Raw genomic sequence first — 13,881 nt, forward strand, 5'->3', positions numbered from 1 at the left:
AAAGTTCGTTTGTGCAGGCCCACGTGCTCTATGAAATATGTAAAGGTGACATATTTGAAGGTGGAGGGTGAAGGGTTGCGTGGCATGTTTAGTGCACCAATGCTTTTTGTTCCTACTTATTTCTTACCTACTTATCGGCGGGATGCTGTAACCGGAACGTCCGCTGTAACCTGGTGTTCTGGTGTACTGGTGGTTGCTGTCGCTGTCGTCATCCTACCATTCTACATGTCTGCTATTTTCTGGTAGACTACGGGGAGGATCTTCAGCGACTGAGTGAGGCGCCTGATATCTCCACTATTCCCTGCTGTTTCTACGCCAGCCGGCACTATAATACTACAGCCGGCGTGATAATATATAAACAGGCGTCTGAAACTTATACTTTTGTTGATTCTATCTATTTGTATGACTGCGAGAATGGATCGTGGTGTTGTTAGTTAGTTAGTAGTAACTAACCGTTCATAATCACCTTTTGTGATATATTGAAACGTGACACACACACACACACATACACACACACACACACAAACACACACACACACAAACACACACAAACACACTCACGCATACACACGTGATCACCTCACAGTGACGTAAACACTGGTTCTGATACAAACACATTTATTGAAGCATAGCAAAACGAAATAGCATATAATCAGATGATAATACCTACAACATGAACAACTAATAGAAGCATTATCTTAAAATAACGTGAAGAAAAGATGTGTTGCTTATATGTAAACAAGTCGCGTAAGGCGAAATCACTACATTTAGTCAAGCTGTCGAACTCACGGAATGAAACTGAACGCGGCACTGCATTTTTTTCTTCAAGACAATACAGCTTCGTCAATCCCCGCGAGAAGGAAATCCCTCACATTCTACGTGCAAAACAACGTGAAATTGACACGCCAGAATAGCGCGGTAGCGTATTGCGCTACGCGGAAAAGCGCGCTTTTCTGTATGCTTGTTAACTTTCTGAGCTTGTTTTGAATACAACATATCATATTTACATGTTTTTGAAATCAGGAAATGATAAATAATCAGATGACATCATTTGTGGATCGATTTCTTAAATTTTGATCGTAGCTCTAAGTAACCTGTTTTTGTTAATTGTGATAACATTTTAAGAGTATACATGGCATATGTATATATTTTTAGATTCAGAATTTGATAAAGAATACGATGCAATCAATTTTAAATATGTTTGCTCAAATGCAATACCAAAGTCCGGGCTTTGTGGAAGATTACTTAACCAAAATTGCAACCAATTTGGTTGAAAAATGAGAGCGTGACAGTGCCGCCTTAAGTTTTACAAAAAGCCGGATATAACGTCATCAATCATTTATAATAAAAAAATGAAAAATACCCCAGGAACTCGCATGTTAAGTTTCTTGAAGATCGGTCCAGTAGTTTCTCTGAATCGCTCTATACACGCACACGCACACACACACACACACACACACACACACACACACACACACACACACACACACACACACACACAGACACACACACACTCACACAAACACACACACACACACACACACACACATACACACACACACACATACATACACATACATACACCACGAACCTCATCTCGATTATCCCCTTCTATGTTAAAACATTTAGTCAAAACTTGACTAAAATGTAAAAAGCAATAGAACAGTTGGTTTGCCGTGTACATGCAGTAACATATCTCCCATTCCCCATGTAAAGCTATTTCTTAAGTAGGTTTGTCTGCAGCATGTCTGTGCACTTTTTATATGTATCAGCACTTTAAAAACTATGGCAATTACTTCATTAGGACTCGTTAGGCCATTTTTTGAATAACGGTTTTTTACTTACGATATCAGGGTGCTTTACTAATTTAATATATAACTATACACATGTGTTCACCTGGTCATAACGAGCACCTTTTCAAACACAATATACAAACGTATGTACAACAAAAGAATCTTCCCATTCCATCAACAGCCACTTACAATAAAAAGCGAAAAACTAAGCTTACTACGAACTTAAGAAAACTCTCTTTGTGAATACCTGCATGTGCACTGAAACATATTTTTTGTCTCACATTTATGTTAGTTTTTCCCCCAAAAAGTTGTGATATATAGCTCAAATAATGAAACAGGTAAACTCAAGCATGCATGTACACATTACTACGAATGGGGGTAGGAACAATGCATATACGTTATCGCGACAGTCGTAGAGTACAAACATACAATAATTATGTATACATAATCCTTACCTGCTGTATTTGGGAAACTGAGTAATCTGTACTCGTGGCAAAAATTAAAGCTATATGCGCTTTGACCAGAAAACGCAATTATTTGACGCCATCACGGAAAACGTACTATTTTCTCGTTATCTTCAAGGGATGTAATTTTGAATATATATAGGTTACACACTCCGAGTCCTGAATATCTTGGATATTTTCCCGAGGGTCGATTTTCAGGTATTACCAAACCTTTGGCAAGGTAATACCTGAAAATCGACCCGAGGGAAAATATGCAAGATATTCAGGACGAGGTGTGTAAGCTATTTATCCCATTACTCCGACGTTTTCATTAAAAACACTAACTTTTTCCACTAATACCTGCCCGTGCCTGTTTTCAGCTTGCCAAAAGCCTCCGCAGTCGAAATTCATGTCAATGAATTCATGCGCAAAGCTAGTTCCCATTTGTCAGCATAATGGACGGCGTCATTCGACTTGTATGTTGACATTCAGTCATTCATATTGCTTATAAAAAGGTCTGCTATCTGCTTTTACATTTTGAAAGTCATTTTAAAATACCCCTGTGTATATTTGACATCGGCTTTCGTTATACTCAATTCGGCATACCGGGTTTATATTTTTACCAGAATTGCGCACGATAATGGCAGCGCAACAAATTCAGTTCGGGCCGTGCTGGTTTGATCGTTGACCCAAGTCAGTTCGCATGCAGTGTTACCGTGTTACAGTGTTTGTCAGTCGGGGATAGAAATGTTGGCTGTCATCGCGCTGTTCTGTTTTCACACGTGGATCATAGTCGGTCGCGGTACATCGCTTTCTACTTTGTCCCGGTGTAGGATCCGGTCCGGTCCCCCCTCTGAAGTAGTCCCCCGGGGGACCAATTCGTGGCAAAAACTGCTCTATAATGGTCCCCCCTTAGACATCCAGCCTCGTTTTTCATGTTACAATGTTAGTAATGTTACCAGCAATTTTAGAGAAAAGAAAGGAAAGAATCAGAGACTGGTTTCATTTCTTCTTATCAGTATTTATTTATTATTCATTTTATTTCATGTCATTTTTCTTTTGAACGGCATTATAAATCAGATCTATTTTATTTTCTGCAAAATATAGTCAAACAAAGAGATTGCTGTCTGTGCACTACATAATACCGGACGAAGATATAGATTGAAAATGGCTTGAATGCCTAAGAAAAACGAGGCTGGATGTCTAAGGGGGGACCATTATAGAGCAGTTTTTGCCACGAATTGGTCCCCCGGGGGACTACTTCAGAGGGGGGACCGGACCGGATCCTACACCGGTCTTGAGTTTGAACACCTAAGGTTGGCTACATCTAACGCCTCACATCCTCTTCTCTTTCCCATATAGTTTAACTGTATCTCCAACTTCTTTTCGTCTTCTTCTTTTCATTTTGATGCCACTCCCTCATTTGTCGCTGAACCCCGCAGTTTACTCAACTCGGATTCACACAAGCCCGTCTAGCAGACGACAGTTTGAACAGTCTTGAACAGCACGGTTGCAAGCAGATTCAGCTATCAATCGAAGCAATACACTTAAAGCCAAAGCAAATAACCAAATGAGAAAACCTAACGTTTGATTTGACTTCATGGTGACTCTTCTGATTATTTTTTTGGCGTTGGAATGGATCTCAACGGGTTCCTAGCTACGACAACCTTTCCAGAGTTATGCACCGCAGGCATGCCTTCGACAATCGATGTCAGTTTCAGATTGAGTTTTCGAACTACCAGGTGACTGGGTTGTGTTTTGATTGCTTGCTCTCTCTCTCTCTCTCTGTCTCTCTCTGTCTCTCTCTGTCTCTCTGTCTCTGTCTCTGTCTCTCTCTCTCTCTCTCTCTCTCTCTCTCTCTCTCTCTCTCTCTCTCATTAATTTTTAAGCCACCAAGCTGAAATGCAATACCGAAGTCCGGGCTTCGTCGAAGATTACTTGACCAAAATTGCAGCCAATTTGGTTAAAAAATGAGAGCGTGACAGTGCCGCCTCAACTTTCACGAAAAGCCAAATATGACGTCATCAAAGACATTTATCCAAAAAATGAAAAACACGTCTGGGGATATACCCAGAAACTCTCATGTCAAATGTCATAAAGATCGGTCCAGTAGTTTAGTCTGAATCGCTCTACACACACACACACACACACACACACACACACACACACAGACACACACAGACAGACACACACACATACACACATATACACAGACAGACAAACAGACAGACGCACACACACACACACACATACACCACGACCCTCGTCTCGATTCCCCCCTCTACGTTAAAACATTTAGTCAAAACTTGACAAAATGTAAAAAGATTTAACTTTATATTATGAAGCCACAATGTGCACATTGAGTTTCCTTTCATCGTTAACAGAAAGTCTTTGGGGGGATATTTGCAGAGTGACACGATTAACAATGCCATTGCCAAGAACTTTCATTTTAACCCAACCATTCTCAGCAATGTTTTTTTAATTCAAAGAACAATTTAAACGGCAGTTCAAGGGGGGCATTGTCCACACCTGCTGTAGACTAAAAACGCAAATGTGTGTGTGTGTGTGTGTGTGTGTGTGTGTGTGTGTGTGTGTGTGTGTGTGTGTGTGTGTGTGTAAGAATATGTATGAATGTGTATGTGTGTGTGTGTATGTGTGTGTGTAAGTGTTTTCCAGGGGGGGGGGGGGGGGGGGGGTGCTGCCCAGAGGATAAGATAGAGAGTGAGTGTGGGATATCAAATTTGATTTTTTTTCGCAGATCTCATCTACAATAAAACACATTCACCAATGATGTGTTCAGTTCAAGTTAAAAAGCATGCTATTAATATGATTTGAACGGTTAAGAAACGTTCATTGATCGTACGTTCGTAGAAACCAGAACAGTCTCTCGGCCATGGTTCAGCATGAGTCTTGCAAATAGACAAATTACAAAAGTAACTCCGTCGGGATTGTAGGTATTGTGGGAGAGTGACCTTTTGACCCACGTGTTTCCGATAAACCCCTCGCAAAGGATTGTTCCATCCTTTGTTTGTCGGAGGTTTTGCAAGAAAAGAGCACTCTTCTATACCACCTACAAACCCGAAGAAATTATTTTTAAAAAAATTTGTCTATTCAGCGTTTTGTGTTTTTGCCCGCTGTGGTTGTGCCTGCAAAAAGTTCAACAAAACAACTGTCAAGAAAAGGTAACATGTAATGTGTGATTTCTGGAAGGATCGTCAGCTCTTCCGGGAATATCAAAGTGGGTAAGTAATATGTCGTCTTTGATCCCTGTGTATTTCTGTCTCCGTTTGTCTGCCGCCTGTCACTGTCCTTCTTTTTAACATGATGGGAAGAAAAGGTACATTTTTCAAAACATGTTTTCAATAGTTTCCTGCCCTGTTCAGAGTGTGTGTGTGTGTGTGTGTGTGTGTGTGTGTGTGTGTGTGTGTGTGTGTGTGTGTGAGTGTGTGTGTGTGTGTGTGTGTGTGTGTGTTTGTGTATGTGTGTGTGTGTATGTGTGTGTGTGTGTGTGTGTGTTTGTGTGTGTGTTTGTGCGTGTCTGTGTGTATGTGCACGCGCGAACATGCGTGTGTGTGTGTGTATGCGTGTGACAACACGGTTATCATTATGTGTGATTGGGTTTTACTACTGTAGCCAAGTGGCGTACCCCGTCTGTTTGTGTGTGTTATCTCCTGCCCGACCCAGTTGCCTCCCCTGTCCATCGCTATTCCCTCTGTGTGTGTGTGTGTGTGTGTGTGTGTGTGTGTGTGTGTGTCTGTTTGTGTGTGTGTGTGTGTTAGTTACTTTGGGTTTACCTTTAAATATTGCCCTTTGTGCTAGGACATCCCTAACTTAAAATGGTGAGAAGCAGCAGAGTAACCTCTAACCATCAGTGCCTACAGAGTGACTAAATAATACCTGGTTGTCGTTATGCACTGTACTTTATTGTTGTAAACCGGTCGAAGAAGTGTGTTTACTATCGTAGAGTACACTCTTAACCGGATTCATTTCTAATCTACCTTACCTCAGATTTAGGTGGTAGGATCCCATAACTTTCCCATTTTAGCTGGTATTTGAGTATTATTTATCAGCTTTGTAACTGCTTGTAATAAGCCTTATTATGTGTGTAACAGACAGGGCTCTCTGCATCTTTAACGATCCCTATCATTGGGCAGGAATTTTAAGTACAACACCCCCCGTTGGCTTAGACCGGGTAGCCTCCCTGTTGGCTTATCGCCACAGGGAGTCGGAGTGACCACTGTCTTTAAAAGGGTGAACATTGGGCTAGATCAGAAAACGCGATTAGTGACACTGAGCGAGCTGTGTGGTGCTTCTTTTGTGTTGTTGTCGTGAACGTGTCGAAGCTCTGCCCAAATTTGTCGTGAACTGGTCTAGCTGTGTAGTTTGGCGCGAAGTTTGTAAGCGGTCGACTTGTGGTTTTAAATTCCGAGACCTATGCTATTGTGTTTCACGACTTAGGCGTCAGCAGCAGATTTGGTGTTTACGTTTCAAGTGTGCTCACTGAGAAGAATCTGTAAGTAACTAAATGCTTTATTCATTGCTTATGGTTTATTCTTATGTTTCATTTTATGCTATGATGTTTGTGTGGTGAATGTCGATTTCCCTGTTAGGCTAAGGGAGACGACTCCATTAGATTCCCCCTGTACCGGAAGTGTAAAGCCACGCAGTGGCGGGTAAGAGGAGCAGAACGAAGCGAGACACAGACCAGACAACACCAGACAACACGGAATTCTTCGACCTTCTTCGAGACTGAGGAAGTTCGAGTTGCAGCCTATAACGGTAAGTCCGTTAGAGGCGCTTCAGCTTAGTTTCCCCCGGGGAAGCTCAGCACTATGAGTTATAGGGCAGCTGTCGGGTTGCCTGGTCTCAAAAATGCGCGGAGTCGCGTGCAAAAACGCGTTTAAGAGTTTTCCGAGTTGATTCAACTAAAGACTGTTGATTTGGTCAAAGAAGAAGACACTTTCATCATTAGTTTGAAACCATTAAAATGCGTGAAACTTTCTGCTAGTTCTCACAATCCGCAAAAAAACGAAGCAGTTGGCAGGCCGAAAGACTCAAAATCCGCGACCGACAACTCTGTCAGCACAAGAAAAGACGCCGCAGCGTTAGCCTTGCTGTGACGTCACTCGAGGAAGCCGATAAGGCCGCTGTGAAGTTTACAGTACAATGTAGACTACAGCTGGACATCTGTAATGCTGTACGCGTGATTGATTCTTGCACAAAGTAAAGTATTTGGATGGTGGTATCTTCTCAAGACCCACGTTCCCATTTTCTCTTCTTTGATCTGACCGACTGCAACCTTTACAAGTCATTTCTTAAGTGGTTCACATGCTGTTGCTACTCCTCCAGTCCACCCGGTTAAACCATAAAGTTGCTCAACCACAGACCCTCGTGTCCCTGGTCAGCAGACACTGTACACTTATGAAGAAGGTCCGCTTGAGGTGTCACACCAATTACCGTGTACGTGTGAGGTACTGAATTCAAGACAAAAGCCAACTCTGTCGGTGGGAAAATCTAGGAAAGAGATGATGATAATACATCTTCAGTTACTCACTCAAGTAGATAGACGAGATAAGATAAAGGGAAGAGAGACGGAGACAAAGATGAAACAGTGGATCTAGTGTGGAAAATGGGGGAGGGGGGTTCGGCCGCAAAAAATCAAAGATGAATTTGTCAAACTGTGTTTGTGATGGTTATCGTGTGTGTGTGTGTGTGTGTGTGTGTGTGTTTGTGTGTGTGTGTGTGTGTGTGATAACACGTATGTGTGTGTGTCTGTGTATATGTGTGATAACATGTGTGTGTGTGTGTGTGTGTGTGTATGTGTGTGTGTGTGTGTCTGTGTGTGAGATAACACGTATGTGTGTGTGTGTCTGTGTATATGTGTGATAACACGTGTGTGTGTGTGTGTGTGTGTGTGTGTGTGTGTGTTTCAGTGTGTGAGTGTGTTTGTGTCTGTGTGTTTGTGTTCCTCGACGCGTGACAATATCTGCCAATAAGTTGAACACAAGTCGCGTAAGGCGAAAATACAATATTTAGTCAAGTAGCTGTCGAACTCACAGAATGAAACTGAACGCAATGCAATGTTTCAGCAAGACCGTATACTCGTAGCATCGTCAGTCCACCGCTCATGCTCATGGCAAAGGCAGTGAAATTGACAAGAAGAGCGGTTTAGTAGTTGCGCTGAGAAGGATAGCACGCTTTTCTGTACCTCTCTTCGTTTTAACTTTCTGAGCGTGTTTTTAATCCAAACATATCATATCTATATGTTTTTGGAATCAGGAACCGACAAGGATAAAGATGAAAGTGTTTTTAAATTGATTTGGAAAATTTAATTTCGATAATAATTTTTATATTTTTAATTTTCAGAGCTTGTTTTTAATCCAAATATAACATATTTATATGTTTTTGGAATAAAAAAATGATGGAGAATAAGTCAAACGTAAATTTGGATCGTTTTATAAAAAAAATATTTTTTTTACAATTTTCAGATTTTTAATGACCAAAGTCATTAATTAATTTTTAAGCCACCAAGCTGAAATGCAATACCGAAGTCCGGGCTTCGTCGAAGACTACTTGACCAACATTTCAACCAATTTGGTTGAAAAATGAGGGCGTGACAGTGCCGCCTCAACTTTCACGAAAAGCCGGATATGACGTCATCAAAGACATTTATCGAAAAAATGAAAAACAACTCTGGGGATATCATACCCAGGAACTCTCATGTCAAATTTCATAAAGATCGGTACAGTAGTTTAGTCTGAATCGCTCTACACACACACACACACACACACACACACACACACGCACAGACACACACACACACACACACACACATACACCACAACCCTCGTTTCGATTCCCCCTCTATGTTAAGACATTTAGTCAAAACTTGACTAAATGTAAAAAACAGGGTTCAAGTGGAACAAAAGCAGGAGGGGGGCGGAAGACATGTTATGAACTCCGTTTTTTACTGCGAAATTTTGGCCTGGGAGAATCACCCCATCCTAAGTTTCTCTTCACCTACCCGTGAAGTATGCTTGAGGGCTTGACTAGACAACCCGATTGCGCCCATTACCTGTTCTCACTGACCTCTTTAACTCCTCCCTCCAGCTCTGTACTGTTCCCCACTGCTTCAAGGCCTCAACCATCATCCCCGTCCCCAAGAAGCCCACAGCGTCGGCCATGAACGACTACAGACCGGTGGCCCTTACCTCCCTGGTGATGAAAGTGCTTGAGCGCCTGGTCCTCAAGCACCTCCAGTCCGTCATCAGCGGTAGGCTCGATCCCCTCCAGTTCGCCTACCAGGCCAACCGGTCTGTGGACGACGCTGTCGCCGTTGCCCTCCACTTCATCCTCCAGCACCTCGAGACCCCCAACTCCTATGCCCGCCTCCTCTTTGTGGACTACTCCTCGGCCTTTAACACCATTATCCCCCAAAAACTCTATGACAAGCTCCTCCTCTTTGACCTTGCCCCTTCCCTCTGCCTGTGGCTCCTTGACTTCCTCCTTCAGCGCCCCCAGACAGTCAAGGTCAACGGCCTCCTCTCCAAGACGCTGGTCCTGAGCACCGGAGCACCCCAGGGGTGCGTCCTCTCACCGCTGCTCTACTGCCTCTTCACCAACGACTGCGTCGCCTTTCATGACTCAGTTCAGCTGGTGAAGTTCGCTGACGACACCACAGCCGAAGGTCTCATCACCGGCGGTGATGAGACCGTGTACCGCCAGGAGGTCGACTGTCTGGTGTCGTGGTGCGACAACAACAATCTCCTGCTGAACGCCACCAAGACCAAGGAGATGGTGGTGGACTTTCGCAGGAAAAAAGGCACTGTGGCTCCACTGATCATCAACGGCGATCCCATCGAGATGGTGGACTTTTTCAAGTTCTTAGGCACCACCATCTCCAACGACCTGTGCTGGGATGATAACGTTGACGCCATCGTCAAGCGAGCGCGGCAACGCCTCTACTTCTTGCGCCAGCTCAAGAAGTTCCGCCTCAGCCAGGTCATCCTGGTCCAGTTCTACAGGGCCGTGGTGGAGAGCATCTTGACATTCTCCATCACAGTGTGGTACGGCAACACCTCCCAGCTGCTCAAGAACAAGCTGGAGCGTGTGGTGCGCACTGCTAGCAGGATCGTCGGCTGTGAGCTGCCCTCCCTAGCATCCCTCTATGCCAAGCGCATGCTGTCCAGAGCCCAGAAAATTGTGGCTGACGAGTCCCACCCTGGCCATCCCCTCTTCGAGCGCCTGCCCTCAGGTCGTCGATTCCGATCCCTGGGGGCACGCACTCGACGTCTCCAGACCTCTTTCTTCCCCCAAGCTGTTTCCTCCCTTAACGCATCCCATCCCTCAGTTGGGCAGCTTCGCAGTCGGTGATCCTGCTGGCGGTGAGCTCACCACATCCTGTGACTCAGTGTTAGGTGGTGGTGGTGGTGGTGGGGAGGGGGGGGGGGTTGAGTGGGACTTTGATGTGTGATTTTTATTTTTTTCTATATTTTTATCTGCATTATTTTAGTCATTCATGAGTGGGTGGGTGGAGGGGATGGGCTAGTTCTAACTATGCATTAGATTATAAAATTGTATTCTGTGTAGACCCTTCCACCAGCATCTTAGACCACTCTTTGTACTTTTTCTTTTAATAGATGATTGTCATTTGTTTTACCTCATGTCTGCCCTGCGTGTGATGGTGTGATCGTGACTGCTGTAGTGTGGGCGTGTGTGTGTTGGTGTGTATGTCAGTGAATGTGTGGGCGTGTGTGTGTGTGTGTCAGTGTGTGTGTGGGTGTGTGTGTGTGCGTGATTTTACCAACACTACGCTAAATTCCTTGTGCTTAAAATGTTTTTTTAATGTCACTTGGCTCAATAAATACTGTATTCTGTATTCTGTAATAAAGAGAGCACCGTTCAACCCGGCCGATTCCGCGGCTGACGTCATGCGTCCAAGGGAAGTAATTTTCGAGCAGGCTGCATTGACTCGGCCAAGAATGCAAACTTTCTTCGATTAAAGACATTGTAGCATGTCTAAAGTCTTCGGACTTGTGTTATCAAGCTGTCAAAATCACCAAGTAACTTTTAAGTATAGTTTCAGTTACATGATAACTCATTCTAATGAACAGATTTTGAGAGCCACAACCCAACAGCTGCCCTTTAATGTAGCAAGCGCAAGGCGGCTGGGTAAACCCCAGCCGCAGTGCGTGTTTACATGTTATGTATTGCGTGCGTACCGTCCTGTCAACCGTCTTGTCATTTATGTAAAGCTCGGCTTTCACCACAATGGTGTCAGAAGTGGGATGATAAGCGTGAGCCGGCGTAAGTGTAGCTGTGTTAATTTTTTTTTTGCTGAGTTTCTGCGGGAGGGAATGCCCTAACGGACACTATAGGAGTCCCTGACACGAATTACTATCTGGGTGGGCGTGTCAGTCGTCAGTTTCTGTCGTATGTTTCAGAAACATACATGCGTGTACGTCTTGTCTATTTTGTTCCTGCTACAACACTGGGTCACCCCGGCGTGATTTGTTTAGTATTGCACATGCAGTGGTCTTTTACCGGTGCTTTGGTTTTTTGTTGTTCCTTATTTTTGCCCTTATATCAGTATACACAGAGCGAAAGTTTAAGATGGCGACCGGACACTACAACCATGCATGATTTTTGAATAATGTAAGGGTTGAAATGTTGTGCCGAGGACGCCCCTTGTGTGTATCATAATTAAGAACATGGGGGAAGATATATGGGTTCTGTTTTTTCATTTCGGAATCTTACTTTGATTTTTTTCAAATTTCTGTCAGGGTGACCACTACTCGTTTATTCTTTTTGCACTGTCATGTTGTGTCAGAGTTAATGGGTGTAGGCAATAAAATTGTGTTTATACATTTTTTACTAGTGACTAACTGCACTATATACTGGCCACACTGGCGGGTCAACAGCTTCTCTGTGCCCGTCCATGGGTTTTATTTTTCTTCCCCATGGTCGACAGGTATGTAGGATATGATTTTTTCGTAGTCGATAGGCAGCCCATTTTTCCAAAATAGTTTTTGTTGGTAGGCTGACAGCCACCACACCGCCGTTGTGGGCCAAGCTCAGGATGGAGGCGTGTGTACTGCAAATTTTTATATCACATTTTAGGTGATTACTGTTCTGTGATTCCCACTATCACTGGCGGGTTAACAGCTTCTCTGTGCCCGTCCATGGGTTTATTTTTGTCTATCCCATGGCTTTGATAGTTGTTAGAATGCAGTTAGGTTATTGGAATATGTCCGAAACCCACACTATTTCACAATATGACACCACAGCTCTGGCGGGAGGCACTATATCGAGCCTACTGGTTTTTTTTACCCTATTATAGAGTGTTGATTGTTTGTACTTGTTCTATACATGTTACTAGGTTACTTTTTACAGCACTGTTATTCGCATCCCTGCTGGCGGGATAACAGCTTTTCTGTGCCCGTCCATTCAGACACATGGCAGAGGGGGATGATTATGAATACATGATTTATTTAATGAGATCACTTGTATTTTATGTTTTGTCTTCCGGTCATTAACGTGTACTATTTGTTCATATCCATGGGTAACACAAGGGTGAACTCTAAGAAAGACTCCTTCTCCCAAAGACCCAGCCGTCCTCCTAATATCAAAACGGGGTGGGGAACCAAGATGGGGACAGGGTGACACCATACCCCCCCCCCCCCCCATTCCTGCAGTCCTTTTAAATTAACAGGGAGGGGAGTTAAGAGGCAAGGGTCGATGGGATGGAATAAGAAGGGAGTGCCCCTACAAACTTGATTAGGGGAAGAGGTACCTGAGTACACGCCTGCATAGTTAGTTTCTGAATGGCGACAAAAAGTTGCTCCAAGTCCAACCACACGCTTATCGATGGTATAGCTGTGTTAAGTTATGCCGCTGTGCACTGATTTCCCCTGTTGGGCAGGGAGAGGTTATCATCCGAACTGTCAGGACGAGAAGTTCATAGAGCTAAAATGGCAGATCAGGTACAGGTGGTGGACAAGGTGTCAGAGAAAGACGGGGTAAGATTACTGTTAGGTCCAGTTAGTGGGGCTGGGACTGACCTTTTCCCCCAAATAGTAATAGTATAGTCCCAAGGACCTCCCCCATCGCAAATTCTTGGGATGATGACACAGGCAGAGTGGTTCCTCTGAGACAGGGGATGGTAGTGGGAATGATTTCCATATTTAGTGAGCATTTATGTTTTTGAGAGCCCCCTTCATCAGACAGAGTGATGTCCCCTGAGGCAGGGCGTGGTGTTTGGTGAGGTTTCCAGTTTTAAAGGGAAATTCATTATGTGTGGCAACAACACAGGGGGAAGGGAAGAGGCAGGCTAGCACTACAATCACTCCAAGCAGGCTGGGTATTCTGGAGCGCCCAGGTATTGACAGTCCCTTTGAGTTGACTCTGATCGCGGCAGTCCTCCATGGAGGCGTTCTGGTAGGTCTCAGGTGCAGGCCAGCTGCTCATCCCGGAGGAATGAACTTTTGCCGGCGTCTTGGCGATCACCTCGGTGTCTCTCTGCCCAGCCACCTCTCGCTCGCCCCCACGAACAGCCTGGTAGCACTAGCGTACTAGGCCGTGTTTATCCGGGTCCTCTGCACCTCAGGGACTACGGTAACAGCTGGGACGGCAGCCAAGTAAGGCAG

Source organism: Littorina saxatilis, linkage group LG8, assembly GCF_037325665.1.
Source record: "Littorina saxatilis isolate snail1 linkage group LG8, US_GU_Lsax_2.0, whole genome shotgun sequence".
Taxonomy (NCBI): Eukaryota; Metazoa; Mollusca; class Gastropoda; order Littorinimorpha; family Littorinidae; genus Littorina; species Littorina saxatilis.